Consider the following 15,771-nt stretch of genomic DNA (forward strand, 5'->3'; position numbering starts at 1 on the left):
GGTTATAAAAGGTAATCAAGGTAGCCTCTCTCACAATCTGGCATTTTTGAACTATGCTCTCACTTTTGTCTTTCACACGGATCGTATGAACGAGGTCCATTATAACTATAGTGATTTCTTGATACCTTTCCATGATAGTGATTTATAGGCTTTTATAGTATCAGCCAGACGTATGTGACAGTACAAAGCCTATCTTCATTACCGATGTATTGGCACACTGATGGCCGGATGGTACCATAAAAGCCTATAAATCATTATTGTGGAAAGGTGTCAACAAGCAGTCCAGAATGTACTCTTATGCAGTATTTGTGCAAGTCTGATTACAACATTGGATAGGTCTTCCAGTGTCACATTCATTTCATTACTAGGGTGCTGGCAACTGTATTGTTTATTCTTTTTTATAGGAAAAGAAAGAACTTTTCCTATAAAATTACCATTACTTTGAAAATAGGCATTATTCATCTTTGTGAAACATGATCAGGAAAGCATATTAACGGAACAATTCCTTCTGTGGAAAGCAGTTGCAGGAATGTGGCCATCGTCCACGAACAGCTTAATACCTGACATATGCTCTAGAAAATCAGAAACATTTTTCTCCATGCAGCTGAAGTAATAGAAGTAGGAGCAATTAAAGAGAATACATTGTGAATGTTCAAATTATGTATTAATTTACTAGATTATTGTACAACATGGAAAGTAAAAAAATAAATACATATTTGTTGATAAGCAGTACTATTTTTTCCTTTATTGTTCAAAAAATGTTCAGAGGAGTAGAGGGGAATGGTTAAGATTCATTCTGAGAACAGGTATAAAAATAAATGGACATCATATTTGAAAAAAGGAAGCCTTAGAACTTGTACTTCTTTACTCTTATAAATTAAGATCAAAGTGCTAAATTATGGTGCTTACATGTGATATATACAGGTATAAATAAAAATATGTCTCTATGAGTCATCCGGTGTCTGAATTATACTAAAATAAAAATAAAGACACAAAATAACAGTCTTGCTAAAGCAATAGTTGCTGTACACAATTAGCAGTGAGTTACATTTGCTTAAACAGTACAGTATCTGCAATACAACCTAATTTGATTTTCATACAAATACTTTTTTTCTTTGGGTTCCTGTATGTTTATTTCTCTACACCTCAACTTTGCTTATCAGTAAACTTACAATGCCTGGATTTTGGGGAGCCACCAAATTACATTAGAGAAATTTTGGCAGAAGAGAGTTAATGATAATATTGATCATGTAGTCTGCTTACCATCCATTACTATAACATTGTTTTTTTCTGGACTGGTAAATAGGTTATTTTGATATGTTATACAAAGTCACTTTTTAAAAAAGAAATGTTTGAAGAAAGTTTGTAATGGGTGGGAGCCATTCATACATACATAGTACCTATTTTAAGCATCAACTCCTGTGTCTTGCCTATCAATTCTTAATGTACATGAAAACTATCTCAGAAATCTAAGCATTTACATCTGCAAAATAATGTACTCATATGACAGAAGAGCACACATTCTTCATAAGGAAATGATGTAGCATTTCATAAAGTATGGCAGTAGAGAAATACATGCAGTCTTGTAGTTATGTGATTCTTAACACATTTTATATTGATGTACTGTAGAGAGCCAGTCTGGTATAGTGGTGAAGGCATCAGGCTGGAGACCATGAGTTCTAATCCCGCCTTGGGCACAAAGCCAGCTGGGTGACCTTGGGCCAGTCACTCTCTCTCAGCCCTAGGAAGAAGGAAGCAATGGCAAGCCACTTCTGAAAATCTCACCAAGAAAACTGCAGGGAACAGTCCAGGTAGTTGCCAGGAGTCAATACTGACTGGAACGCACAGATGCACACAAATTGATGAACCACTATTTCTGTTTACTAGGTTTAATACGGTGTTCCTTAAACTTGTTGCTCTCAGGACCCTTTCCCACTTTTAAAAATTATGGAGGACCCCAAAAGAGCTTTTGTTTGTATGGGTTATATGTATTGATATTTACCATATTAAACATTTAAATTGACACATGTGTAGAATACTTATTTATTTAATCATGTAAAAATAATATGAAACCCATTAGATATTAACATAAATAAAATATTTTTCATGGAAAAACCCTCTATTTTTTAACAAATAGAAATAATAATGAGAAGAAAGAGATTGTTTTAAATGTTTGCAAGTATCTTCAGTATCTGAGAAATAATTTTGATTTCACAGACCCCTGTGAAAGCTCTTGGGGACTGGTTTAATATATAACCAAAGAAAATCTTTATCTTATCATTCTACATTGAAAGCCTAGTTTACAGATTGATAGTTGCTCCTGTTCTTTACACTGAGAGCAGAGACAGCAGATGCTGTTCCCCATTTGAAGCACACCAACCTCAGGACTGTATTGTTTTGGAACGTTCTGGCTCCACCCTGTGAGTGTGATTATTGAAAGCATTAGCTTCTAAAACAGCAGTTTGGTTTCTGCAAGATAATATGATTACTGTATGTTCACAATTATATGCATATAGGCTGCCCTTGAGTGATGTCTAGTATATGTTTTCCAGCACAGATTTATGACTGTTATTGCTTGTTGAAGATGGCTTTCTCTCTGTACATCTCTTGCTTTCTCGGTGTTTTTTCTGTAACCCAATAGGTATACATAAGAAGAGATATCAATGTTGTCATTTAAAGGGACATCATGGAAAAAGGTTCCTTGACAGATGGTAATAAGCATTATGGTGTAATTGTTTCTGGGAAACGATTACAGAATTCTTGCATTGGCAGGATGCAAACTTTCGACCCTTGTATCGCTCTGCCTCAACCCCAAACCCTCCTTTTTTGTTCTCTGCATTATCCACTGGAAGTCTGCTATGTGGCCATTGTTGTTTTTATCCCTGCCAGATAGAAACTCCAGAGGTGTGCTCTTAGCATCACTCATGAATTCTTTGACATCCTAGCCTTGAGTCCTCATCTATGTTTTTCTTCTGCTCCTTTAATTTTGCTTCTGCTGCCAGAGAAGCTATTCTGCATGTTGTCAGGTTGCTTTATTTTCTTCCCAGAGCAGGAAAAGTGAGAAAAGAACATGTTTTTATTACACTTTGTTTTGTTATAGATAAGAATTGCCCCATGCTTATGCTACGGAGACAAATGGCATACATTGCATGCACTGCTCATTTTGTAATTATGGATAAAGGCATCTGCAGTGGGGAATAAGGGAGCAAAGTGATGTCTACTGGAAATGTATGGTCATGGGAACAAGGTTTAGTCAAAGTAATACTATGTCATTAATAGTAGAAGTTTGAATGGGAAGAAATGATTAGTTTGTGATCCCAGGAAAGCAGACGTTCCATAATGGCAACTGTGTTCACACAACACACTGAATTATGTTTAAGTTGTAAAGATTATATTTAGTTTAGGCTTTTTTACACTTATAGGTTCAGCCCATTCAGTTAGTTTATGGTTCAATGTACTGGAGGAACCTATAAAATGATTTAATTTAGTAATTCATTAGAGTAGAAAGGTGGGTTATGACTCTAATACAGAAGTTAAGAGTATAAAGTGGACTCAGTCAGTAGTGTATGTTACTTCTCATGGCTGAAATGGCATTGAATGTGCTACAAATGTTCAGTAGTCTTCTTCAGTTGTTCCCGCCTTCCAGCATAATTACTTAGTTTTATACATATGCAACATACAGCTTGATATCTGAAGATAGCCATTGTTGAAAACATATGCATGATTGTAGCCAAATAAAAAACCTGCCAATCAACACGTAAACACAACTTGTATCGAAGCATTTTGCATATGTTAAGGATTTCTTATTAAGATGAGTGTTTTTTTCTTAGCAAATTTTATTTTCAGCAAGACATCATTTTAAATATTGTTTTGGTAGGGGCACAGCAATATACCTTTGCATTCAATAATGTGCACTTTGATATTTAGCTTGGCTGTACAAATGCAGCACCTGTATCACAAAGTTGTCCTGAGCAGTTGGTCATAATATTCTGGGAACATAGTAGTACAGTATCTTCATAAACCTGGTATATTGTTAAGTATGTTGGGTTAATCCAACCTTTTTCCCCTTCAAGACAGAGAAAAATATGTAGTTTATTTAACTCAATGTATAGACTTCCTGTCTCTCCATGTGGGCTTCCTTACCACCTTTCATGTTTTCTCATTTGTACATAATAATCTAGCATTGTCATCAGTGATTGTTTTCTACCATAGCATTTCATTGTCCTGAAAAAACTAAGTTTTTAGGCAATTGAATTTTGATTTTTATGCTCACTTGATGAATTTGCACTGTGCATAATGCTTTGAGATTTTATAAACGTTTGCAACTGGTGAGAGAGTGCTATACATAAGTTGGTTGACGTCAGCTGAGTTTTCTGCTGGAGAAGTTCATCTGTCTCAGTTATAATCCAAGATGTTCCTGAAGTATCTTCCATGCTTCAGTTTCTCTCTGGTCACAAATAAAGTTATAACAAGAAATGGAGATCAAGAGGAAGGCAATTGTTATATGTCACTATCATCTTTATTGCCCATGTTCAGAAGGAACAGAACTGAAATAGACACTTCAGTGTCTGAAATTGAGAAATATTTTTAAAAGTGACAGCCATCTAACATGCATTTTTGGTGTAGAACTCTTCTTAAAAATAAGAGATATGTTTAATGGTTTTAGAATTGTAATTCCCTGTGCTTGTTAAAACATTTCTTATTACATATTGTGTGTTGCTGATGAATATCATGCACACATAGTTACACTTTCAGTGTGGGTGGGTGGGTAGTGCAATGGTGACATTTTTGGTGGAAATAATGTATTGATGAAACAAAATAAGTTACTTTGATTTTATAATAAATTGGAAATTCCAGAGACTTTATTTCAATTTCAGTCGATGATTACCGAATGCTGACATTTTGCAAATGTTTCTATTTAGACTTCCTTTCTTTGTACTGGTCCAAGACCGCAACAAACTTTGATTTGATTTGATTTGATTTGACTTCCTTCCTGTTTGAAGGGGTGTGGGAATATATTCCTTCTTATATATGCACAGAAATACTGATAATACTAACAATAATAATATACAGGATGCACAATCCTACTTTTCACTCTACACATGCCAGAACACAGTATGAAAAAATGAATTTTGTTAATGTGATATTAAAAAAAAAAAGGCTTGAGAGCATTGACAGCAAGATATGTCCTGATACAATATGTAACAAGAACTAAATATGAAGAGTGACTTGCATACCCCATCTAGCTGTTGAATATATTCCTTCTTATATGGGTCTCTTATTAAAGAGAAACTTAACTACTATAACTCCACTACTCTTCCTTCTTTGCGATTCTGTCCATTATGACAGCTGTAGTCAACATTCAGAAGTGGCACCATCAACATTTTGGTGTAGGACTTTCTTCCCCCATTCATATAAGAGAGCCACCAATGTAAAAATATTCCGCAGCTGGTGTGAGCTGTCAGGTAGCACCAAAAACCTTCAGGTGGTATGTTCCTATTCCACAACGTATTCCACAACATTCCTGCCATTATTGAACATTGCATGCAAGGGATTTCTAGGCATCAGGATTCCAACAGCCACCACCTCGCCAAGTTTTGAAGAATAAGGTGATTATGATTGTATCATGACTTGTCACTTTCCAATTTCCAATCTATTGTTCCTAGAAGTTTATACTTCAGAATGACCCCATTGGGATCTTTCATTGGGACATAGTAAATGCTAAGCTGTGGCACCTGTCAATGGCTTTAATGAAGAGTGATATATTACTAAAGTCATCTATGATCATGAAATGTGAATATTACATTTAATAGCTATTCAAAAAACTTAAAATGTGGAAGATACTCATGAAATGAAACGGGGGGGGGGTCACATTTCCAATTTCTTAAAGTACTACATTAAAAATAATTGGACTGAACAATCAATTCATCTTTCAGTAACCATATCAATATTGGTTGTTAAGAGGAGGGTAAGGGTGCATATCCTCCATATGAATAGATGAGAAGCAGTACATGTACAGATAGCCTTCATGAGTGCATAGACTAACTTTCCAAAGGATAAATGCTCATAAATAATAATGACTGAATGTGAAAGCAAATATGGCACATTAGAGAAGTACCAATAAGGACAATGATTGCTTCTACAGTGTAGTCATGAGCAGTGCAGAAAGTAGATTGGTTGGACATGACTAAAAATGGATATTGATAATCCTAGAAATGCATCTTCTACTGCTCTACACTTTCTTAACAAGAGCAAGCTTAATGGCAAAGCAAATCTTGACTACAATTTATTTGACTTCTATCATACAGCATCAACAAAACTGCAAACCTCCCAGTAAGTATTTGGTTTGGACTGCCAATAGACAGCTATTGTCACTCTTTTCTCAATGGGGGTAGCTTTTTTCATGACTATGAGGAACAGATTGAAGTTCTGGAATTTCAAATAATTTTGTTCTAAGTTTGCCATTAATTTTTCATTGTTCCAACTACACACTAACAGATATGATTAGCAGTTGTAGCTGATGAACATAATAACCAGAGCTTTAATAAATAGTGGCACACTATTACATAATGTTACCAGTTTTTCTCTGGTGCTACCAAGTTAACAAAATTCCATAGCTGCTTTTATGCTAGCCCAATAGCCAACCGTTTCCTGACAACAGTAACAGCAATAACTGCATTAACAGCATTCAATAATAGCCCTGAATTGTTTGGTGGAACTGATGACACTGCCAGTGCAGAATATCTTTATGTAAATAAATAAATCAATATAGGAAATCATCTGCAATGAATTCTCCATTGAAACAAGAAGAGTAAGAAATTCAGAAAAAGATCCCTGTATAGAAATGAAATTTCTTTCACAAAGTTAAAATGACAGCACAAGAAAGACAAGAAGAAGTAACCGAGTAATGGAGGACTTGGAGACAGTCCTAAAAGATGACCCAAGGGCATTGTTGGCTGGTACATGGTCACAAGCAATTGGGCAACAGCATTAGAAAGCAGCCTGTATTCCATGCCCATTTGTGTTATGCAAAGAAGAGTAGGATATAGCGGCATGCATAATAGGAAATAACAGTATGAACAATGGAAACATTCACAACACACATGCAAGTAAAGATTTCCAATTTGAAACAGGGACACTCGTGTCTAATGCTAGCTGTTAATGATGTGGAGAGAAAAAAATATAATCACGTGGAGGAACCTCCTATACAAAAGCTGGATGACAGCTGAAACTTCCTTTGATGTGGAGATGGATAATGTCCTACTTAGCTAAGACAGCCAACTAATTTAAGGAGCCAGGGTAGGCTGTGTGGCATATCCAGCTCTGCCTTTCAGTCAAGGGGAACAGCTGGAAAGTTCAGAAGAACAATCACTGCTGCCCAGTAGAATCTGCTGCCTGAAGTGGTTGTCCCAGTTTGCTTAACAGTAGGGCTATGACTGCCTACTCTTCATCCCATGTAACACTGAATGCATACTCAGTTAAACATAATGACATCATTGTCAATGATTGGAGTAAGAAGTGAAAAATAGCTGACAGGTGCAAGGAGGTAGATTGCAAGGTGAAATGAGAAGAAACTCACTGCACTGAGCAACTACCTTTCAGTTGTTACCTGTTTGGCTACTTTGAAACATGGTTGGGCTACTTTTAAACATGTGCTTAGCACTCTTTTGACAGAAGAGCTCTAAACCCATGTTTCAAAGTAGCCTCAAAGACAGCTGACAGGTGCTGGGGGGCTGGGTGATGGTGGTATCTCTTAGGCTCCCAGTTCCTATCAGCTCTTTTCCAGGCTGGCTGGCTGGTACGGCACTCTCTATTCCAGGCATACTTGCTGGGGAATTCTGGGAGTTGAAGTCCACACATCTTAAAATTGCCAAGATTGAGAAACATTGGTCTGTTCCATCATTCTGTGGTAATGGGTGGGAGGTAGGAAGACTGCCTGGTGATACTGTGGATCACCTGTAAGTACAGCACCTGGGCTGTAGGGCAGGGAAAGGTTGTCCAATGAAGTAGGAGCTTTTGCTCCTTTTCCAGGCAGATTACATTCATCCTGCATCCTGGTACTCCTCTTGGTACCAGTCTTTGATAGATAGCTAAACTCAGAAGTCTAGACAGCTGTCAAAACTTGTCTCTTCCTCCAACACCTCGCCAACCTTACAGAGAACATTTTGTGGTTGTTGTTCCAGGTTGCAAATGAACTTTGGTGTCAGGGGAAACCATGTCAGGAAATGCACCATCCTTAGCTCGTCCCGTATTAAAACTGTAATGAGGCCGGTGCAACACTCACCGGCCTCATTACTAAGACAGAATAGGGCGTTTGGAGCAGCAAATGCTTGGCTGGTATAGTCTTCTCTTGGCTCAAGGATGGGTGGATTTCATGTTAATGTGGCTCTCTGACTGTGACTAGAGGTTGTCAAGATGATAATTGTTTCATCCAATAATAAATTCCCCACACAGACAACTGTCCTGACCTTGGAAATGTGGATGTCAGCAACACATCAAAGGAGTGCCAGGCTGGGAGAAGTTTCATTACATTATGTAATTCATGCTCATGATAAAGAATAGGACTTTGATGAGTCGATAAACGTGAGGGTTGAACTGTTTTTGTGCTGTTTTAATTTTCAGGCAGTTTGTTTAACTAAAGGAGAACAAAGTCATCAAAGATCTGATTTTTATTTCTTCTTTTCTATAGCTACCTGACTGCATTGTATTGAAATTAGCAAATGATGTCTCCAAAGAGCTGGGGAAAAAAATTAACAACCTGAACACTTGGGTGTTGTTTCTTCTCGGTTTCATTCTCCTTCCTCTTCTCTCCCCACACCACTGACCTTGGCTTCATTTGCCCTGGCTGCACTTGGATCCGATTGGCTGCAGTGAATTATGTGATTTTGTTTCTGAGCATGTGCAACATCATCACACCACATATAGCACGGGATTGCATCAGCAGAATCACATGGGCCAGTACAGCCAATAAGAGTAAGCAAGTGAATGGTTTAATAAGGCCAAGGACTATGAAACTAAACAAGGGGAGAGACTGTAGCTCAGAAGAAGAGCATAAGTTTTTTAATGCAAATGGTGCTAAGATCAGTCCTAGGAGTCTCTAGGTTTTTAAAAGGTTCTGATTTGAGATGAGAGAAAGATGTCACTGAGAATAATGGAAATGATATAAATGTGTTTGGAAGAAACACATACTACTGAAAATGGAAAGACGCTTTTTGGAATGAGAGGAGAACGTTTCACTCAGACGTCCTTTTGCATGAATTATTCACCTTCTTGCACTATTTATCTCAGCTTATGTAAGTCATCCTCCTGCAGTGGAGCACAAACGGTGGGCTGTGAAACTCTCTTCTTGCCCGTATTAAATGCTGCAGAACATCTGATCTCAGGGTAATTTTCTGTGATGAAAATACAAGCAGACGGTGTGCAGTTTACTGGAAGATGTTGGCTGGCCTAATTCATTATTTATTGCGCTGCATTTTATGGCTAAGCTCTGAGCAACAGCGTAGCTGCAATGCTGATGCTAACAGTCTCAGCAAAACATGTATGGAGTAGATTGAGAATGAACATGTACCCTAACACAACTTCAGTGGTAAAATAGACCTCTGGTCCAACCAAAGAATGGTTAGTGAATGTCTGTCACCCTGAAGAAGGACGAAGCAATTGGAAGAAGATGTGTAGGTGTGTTCCCGGGCACTGTGGCTCAGCCCAAGTTTACACTTGGTTTGCTATAGCCAGAGCTGGTAAAAAGGAACATTTATTTATTTATTTGTTAAGCAAATCTATATAACATTAATGCTTCTGCCTAGATAGCATGCCAGGGCGCTTACCTACCCATTTCTGCATTCCACTGGAAGAAGGGAGAAAGGGACCCCTTTCCAACATGATAGAAAACACAATGGTAAGCCTCATTCCATTGTCTGTGCACCTCTTGGTATGTTGTTAAAACAGGATACAAATAGATGTTCAGCCATTGGTATTACACTCTAATGACAGTTATAAAAAAGTAAACAAATTAAGTAACAGTAAAAATTGCCCACAGCAGAACAACGAATGCAAACTTGGAAAGCTTCAAGCTCCAGCATTATCTTTATTTCTAAGAATGCAACTGGGGCCCACACAGGTCCCACTGGCATTCTTAGAAAATACGAAGATGGCTGCTACTCTTTCTTTTCTTTGGGAATGTGCCCACCTTCCCAGAAATAGATGAAGCTGGTTAACAGAGGGGGCTAATTTGGCTGTTAGTAAATCTTTTATGATAAGCAATGGCTACTATGGAAGTGAACAGGCAGGCCACTGCATGGTAGCTTATCTTCAAGAGTATCCATGACATACTTTCCAAATTCCAGGTGTGCCCACTGTCCCAAAATTGTTTGGGACCCCTATTCTAGACCATATTTAGATTTTTCTGTGCTTAAGAAGTTGCCTTATTTTCAAATTAAGGTATGACTGCACTGGTATTGAAGCTGGCCATGCAATTATCTTGACTCCCGTTGGCCTTAAAATGCACTGAATGTTCTGAGATCATCATGAGCTAACCGCATTCTCCAAAAATGTAACTCAGTTCCTTCCCTTCAACTGTGCAGTTCCTGTCAGAAAAAAACCCCACTTGCCAAAACTCCACAGCAAAGAAAATTTAAAAATAGCTAGTGTCTCCCCATCTACATTTTCAGAATAGGTACATGTGTGGTACGATGGGGAATTGCCAGGGTATAATAACACAACTCCTGCTTTTAAAATTCCATCGAGAGTTATGTTGGTGACCTGACAGGGGTAGATGTCAGCCCTTTCATGTAGGCCAGGTCAGGAACCAGATGACTACTGAAACTCTGCTTTATTGTTGCAGGCATAGACTCTTGAAAGCCTGAACGGATTCTCTGTCCCCTCTCTTATACCAAAGAGAATCAAGGCAGGGCAATCTTGAGTTTCTTCCTCACTCCCTCCTCCCGTTCAGGGCTAAGCTGGTGTTTACCTAATAGCTGTTGAATACCTTCTTCAAGGGCATCACTGTACTCTTCTACACTAGGAGAAATGTGTGGATCCAGTCCAATGAATAGCATGGTATCCACAAGGATGTAAACAAAGTAAAAATGGAGGCCACCACCATGTAATTGAAATCTGTCGTAATGCATATAAAAAATGGAGAGGGCTTTGATTGCATACTGGCTGCTATCTTGACTTTTTTGACCCCCATGGACACCCTGATAAGAACATTCTGCATTTCTCTTGTTTGGTATTTAAAGCCCCCCTGAAAGCTATGAGAGTGAAATGAGAGTCTTACAACCAGCTGACTCACAGTGGGGAATGGAAAGGGCAGCAGTGAAGGGAAGGGATTTAGCCTAGCTTGAAGCCATGGAGCCATTGCCAAGCAGCCATGGAGCTGGGCTGTGGATGGGCATGGAGGAGGGAATCAGTGGTGCTGGGACAGCTACTCTCATACCATTGATGGGGAGGAAGAAAAGGAAAAATGTCAGAATCAAAGGTTTGCCCAGTGCTACCTTCCTTGTGACTCCCATCTGGCTTCCTCAGCCAGAAATTTGCTCCCTCGCCACTGGCTTATTCTGTCTGCCCCCTTTACATCCTCTCTCTGCATTATCCTTTCCTTTCCTTGGCATGGGTAAGCTGCAGCAGAGACTAGGAAATTTTGCTTGAGTCCAGGAGCTGGAAAGCATTGTGAAGCAAGAGCAAAGCCAATAGAAAAGGATTTGCCCATAAAACTCAGCATTGCAAAAAAAAAATAAAAAAAAAATCCAGCTTTCTCTGGTTTTGAATAAAATGGTGCAGAGGCAGAAAAAGCTGATTCATCCCTTAAAATATGCTGATGTCATGGGGCTGGAGAGCTACTTCAGGAACAGCCCAAAGACACCATGATGAGTTGCTCAGAGATGCCCACTTATTATAAGCCATGTTGATCACAGGAGTCTTCCCTGAAGTGAGATAAGACTGTTTCATCAAATCATTAGAATATTATTTATTTGGACCATCTTTTTAAACCATTGCCCTTCTGTTTGACTTCTTCTTCTTCTTGTTTTTCTTTTTTTCTCAGATCTCAAACAAGACCCTCCCTAGTTCTCATGAAGATAAAGGGGGGAAGCGCATTTAGACTTGCAAGATTCTGTTTCTATCACCTTATGATAAAAGTAGTATTAGCTTGCATTACTTTGGTTTCCTAGTCTGGTCTACCTTGGAGGGCTGACAAGGAATGAATAACCTTAGTGGCCTTCTGAGTGAGAACGCATAGAAGAGTCCTCTTGGCTCTGCTTTAATTCCATTGAACTCCATGGGTTGTAAACTAGCCATTCATACTGTTTCCATTTTGTTCCTGGAACTCTCAGAAACAGTTTCAAGTTGACCCACTGTCAGCTTCAAAATGCTAGGAGCAAGAAGCAAGGAACATCAGACACTGCCTCTCTTTAAGCTATTGCAGATCCTGGAGTATAAACAAAGTGGTTCTTGACACCCCCCCCCCCAAAAAAAAAACCTAAAGAGGGAACCAAAAGAAATTGCTAGCACTGCCTTTCCATATCCTCAGTTCATATTGTGAAACCAACCAAAACACAATGCTGAGTGGCTGAGTTACAAGGCTGTTGAGCTACCGTTCCTTGTGAAAGACCTACTAGGATAACTGAAACTCAGGTACCGGGATGTTGAATGAGAGAGGAGTTACCTCTGATGAGAAAATGCATCACTAATGAGCTCCACGAAGTTTCAACATTTCAGTGTGTTGCAAAGAAGAAAAAAATGTCCTCACTGCAGTTTCAATCATGCTGCAGCTGAGCCAGAAATGAATCAGCTCAGCTCTCCAGCACTGGGAGCAGAGAGATCTGGAACTGTTTTCAAAATGGTGGCATAGAACCATTATTTGAAGTTTTCCTAACTTAAGTCCCCTTTGATCCCACTCTGCTGAGTATGCACTCTTGCTTTTCAAAATTAAGACAAATCAGAGGGCAATAACAAAAAGGCCATACAAAACTGAAATCAGTCACCTCTGCTGCTTTCATACAATCAAACCCATGATACATGTTTATTTTCAGTTTATTTTTTGGTAGTAATCATCAACTTTCAGCCACCAATCAGCAGATATAGGTAAACAAGGCCTCCAACTTGTATGGATGAATTACATTAGTGTTCAGTCAGTAGAAAAAAATATCTTTTTTCTGCAACACAACATTAGCTACTGTTTGAGCATCAACACTGGGTCCTTATAAACGTTTTCATGCTTTGTTAAAGTAGAAAGATTTTCAGTCTGGTAACTGTTTGGTTACTCAAATGATAGGGTCTCTCTACTTCCAGGTTTTTAAAGAATTTAATTTCTCTTCAGATAAGAGAGCTGGACTGGTTTCCTATGATACCCAATCCAGGGATGGATGGCAAGCATTTAATGTCTGGGGCTGCACTGTGGGGTGGAGAGGGGCTGTAGGATACAGCATGCAAGGGGATCATGCAAAACCTGAATCCTGTATGTGACTGGGGATGGGATTTATTATTTCCAGTTATTCTGGGGAGGCAGTTGGAGATGCCAGATGGTAGCCATAAGGTAGCCACAGTTTTACCTAGGGTGTGGAAAACGGTGGCCCCAGGATTGTATACAGGCCCAGATTTCCCTTTAGTTGAAAACTAACAACATGGTTTCCTACTATTCTGAGTACACTTTAAAATAGGCTCATCACAATTAAAAAATAAAGCTGTAACCCATCCTGACTCATGTGGCCTTCAGTCCTCTCCTGAATCTTAAGTGGAGCTCTTGATCACTGAAAACTGCCTTCTGTGGTCTGGGAAAGATCTCTTGCTAAGTGTAACCCCACCAAAGCTTGGCATGTCACATGAACCAGCTCATTTTTGTCAAATGATACAGACCATTGAAATGCATTCAGTCTTCAGTGGCCCTGAAAATCAGGCATTCATTATCCCTTAAGAAGCACCCAGACTGACAACCGTATTTATAGAAATCTTCAGTGTTCAAGCACTTCAGAACTGCTTGACTGCAACTCCTCAACTAAATCTCCTTACAGAATTAATCAGCCCAGTCTTTGCCAAAATTATGGCACCTACCAAATTGGAAGAAAACATGGTACATTTTAGGACCTTCTTTTTCAACATGGTCATCCCTGAGGCAGACAGAAACCAAAATGTTTGCCTGACAATCATGGGAGTTGTGGTCTAAGAGATGCACAAGTCACTAGGTCAGGGAAGGCTCTCTTAGGACATGACCAATGTCATATTCCTTTGCAATATAGAGTGAGTCCCAGGAAAATTTTCACTCTAGTAAAGGAGAAACCTTCCCTGAAGATAGAAATGTTCAAAATGTCTACCATAACTCTAAAATCAAAGAGAGAAAACCTTACTCCAAGAACTTAATAATAGGAATCTCCCTTACATCAGGTCACTCAAATGTTCCTTGACCACCATAATTGCCAGTTATCTCCAGAAATTCAGGTAGACACCTTTTCCATCTCTTCTCTGATCCTTTAACACCAGATGCCCAGGCTAAAATCTGTGACATTTTATACATAAATCAAGTGCTCTACTCAAGCTTGACCATTAGGTAAACAAAAAGAACCATGGCAGAAATTAATGTGCCATCATGTTTACTGTTTCGGCTTCCCACTGCTTATGGGGAAGAGGATGATCCATTCTACCCTGCTCCTTCCCGTACACACTTCCCTCTGTCTCTTGCCCTCAGATGACTGCCCTAGAGACATCCTTCTGGTGCCTTTGATAGCCTGCCATCGGGACAATTAAATGGCTGCTCCAGGTGAGCCAGGAACCAGCAGGCTTGCCTTTGATCACAGCTGACTGCCTCTCCCAGTCTGCCACCTATAATAGCTGCTTATCTATTTGATTTAGAGCTGAAAGACCTTTGGCCCAAAATTCCCCACAGGATTCATCTCTCTGGATGTCAGCAGTTTAATTCTTGATGTATTTGTCTGCAGACTAAGAATTATGTTCTGTATTGGATAGCAAACCTAGATTTTCTGGAACTGATGCAACGTTTTGTAATGTTTTTAACATTTTATAATGAAAGGCTAAAGTATTTTATATTTGCTGACTGGAAGCTTATTAGATTTCATTCTTGATCCCTGACAAAATCAAATCTGAATGGCAACATTTGAAATTTGGGCATATGTTTATTTGGGATGGGGCCATGAGTCATCTATGGGCTCCCCCACACAACCAATCAAAATAAATTAAACTGAAAGAGGGCGGAGCTTTCTAGCAAAATTTCATTACATCCAGAGACTCTTGCCTATTGATCACTGGGTGTGGCTTTGGCAGTGCAACCATTCAGTCTTGGGAGGGGTATTAGGTGGTTGCCAGACCATGGCAGCAAATTGTCAAAGGGAGAATCCTGCTTTTCCAGCTGCTCTGTAATTCCATCTCTTTAACTTGGAGGACTGAAAAGGCAAGGCTTGGACTGCAACAGTGTTCATTGGCCTTTGGGATTCAAACAATATGGCTGACAAGAAGAGGGTATTTTGATTCATAATTGTCCTGGGTCTGTTTTGGGGTAAAACTGCCTCCTTCTCCTCTGCTAGTACTGACAGAATTAGTAGGTTCAACACAACACTGTATCTTTCTTGGCTGTGTTATATAAACCAGCCAACAGTCTAAATTCCTTTTACAGAACAACATTTGAGAATCTCACTGTAGGGAACATGGAGCCATCATCTGGACAAACGGTGTGATTACATTTCTGTATCATTTTCCAAATAGGTAGCCATGTTAATCTTTCACAGCAAATTCAACAGAGAACAGGGCCACCAGAACTGAACAGTA

The sequence above is a fragment of the Python bivittatus genome, unplaced genomic scaffold (genome assembly GCF_059951505.1).
Source record: "Python bivittatus isolate LINGU-HERP-01145 unplaced genomic scaffold, Pbiv_v1 ctg000580_np1212, whole genome shotgun sequence".
In the NCBI taxonomy this organism is placed as follows: domain Eukaryota; kingdom Metazoa; phylum Chordata; class Lepidosauria; order Squamata; family Pythonidae; genus Python; species Python bivittatus.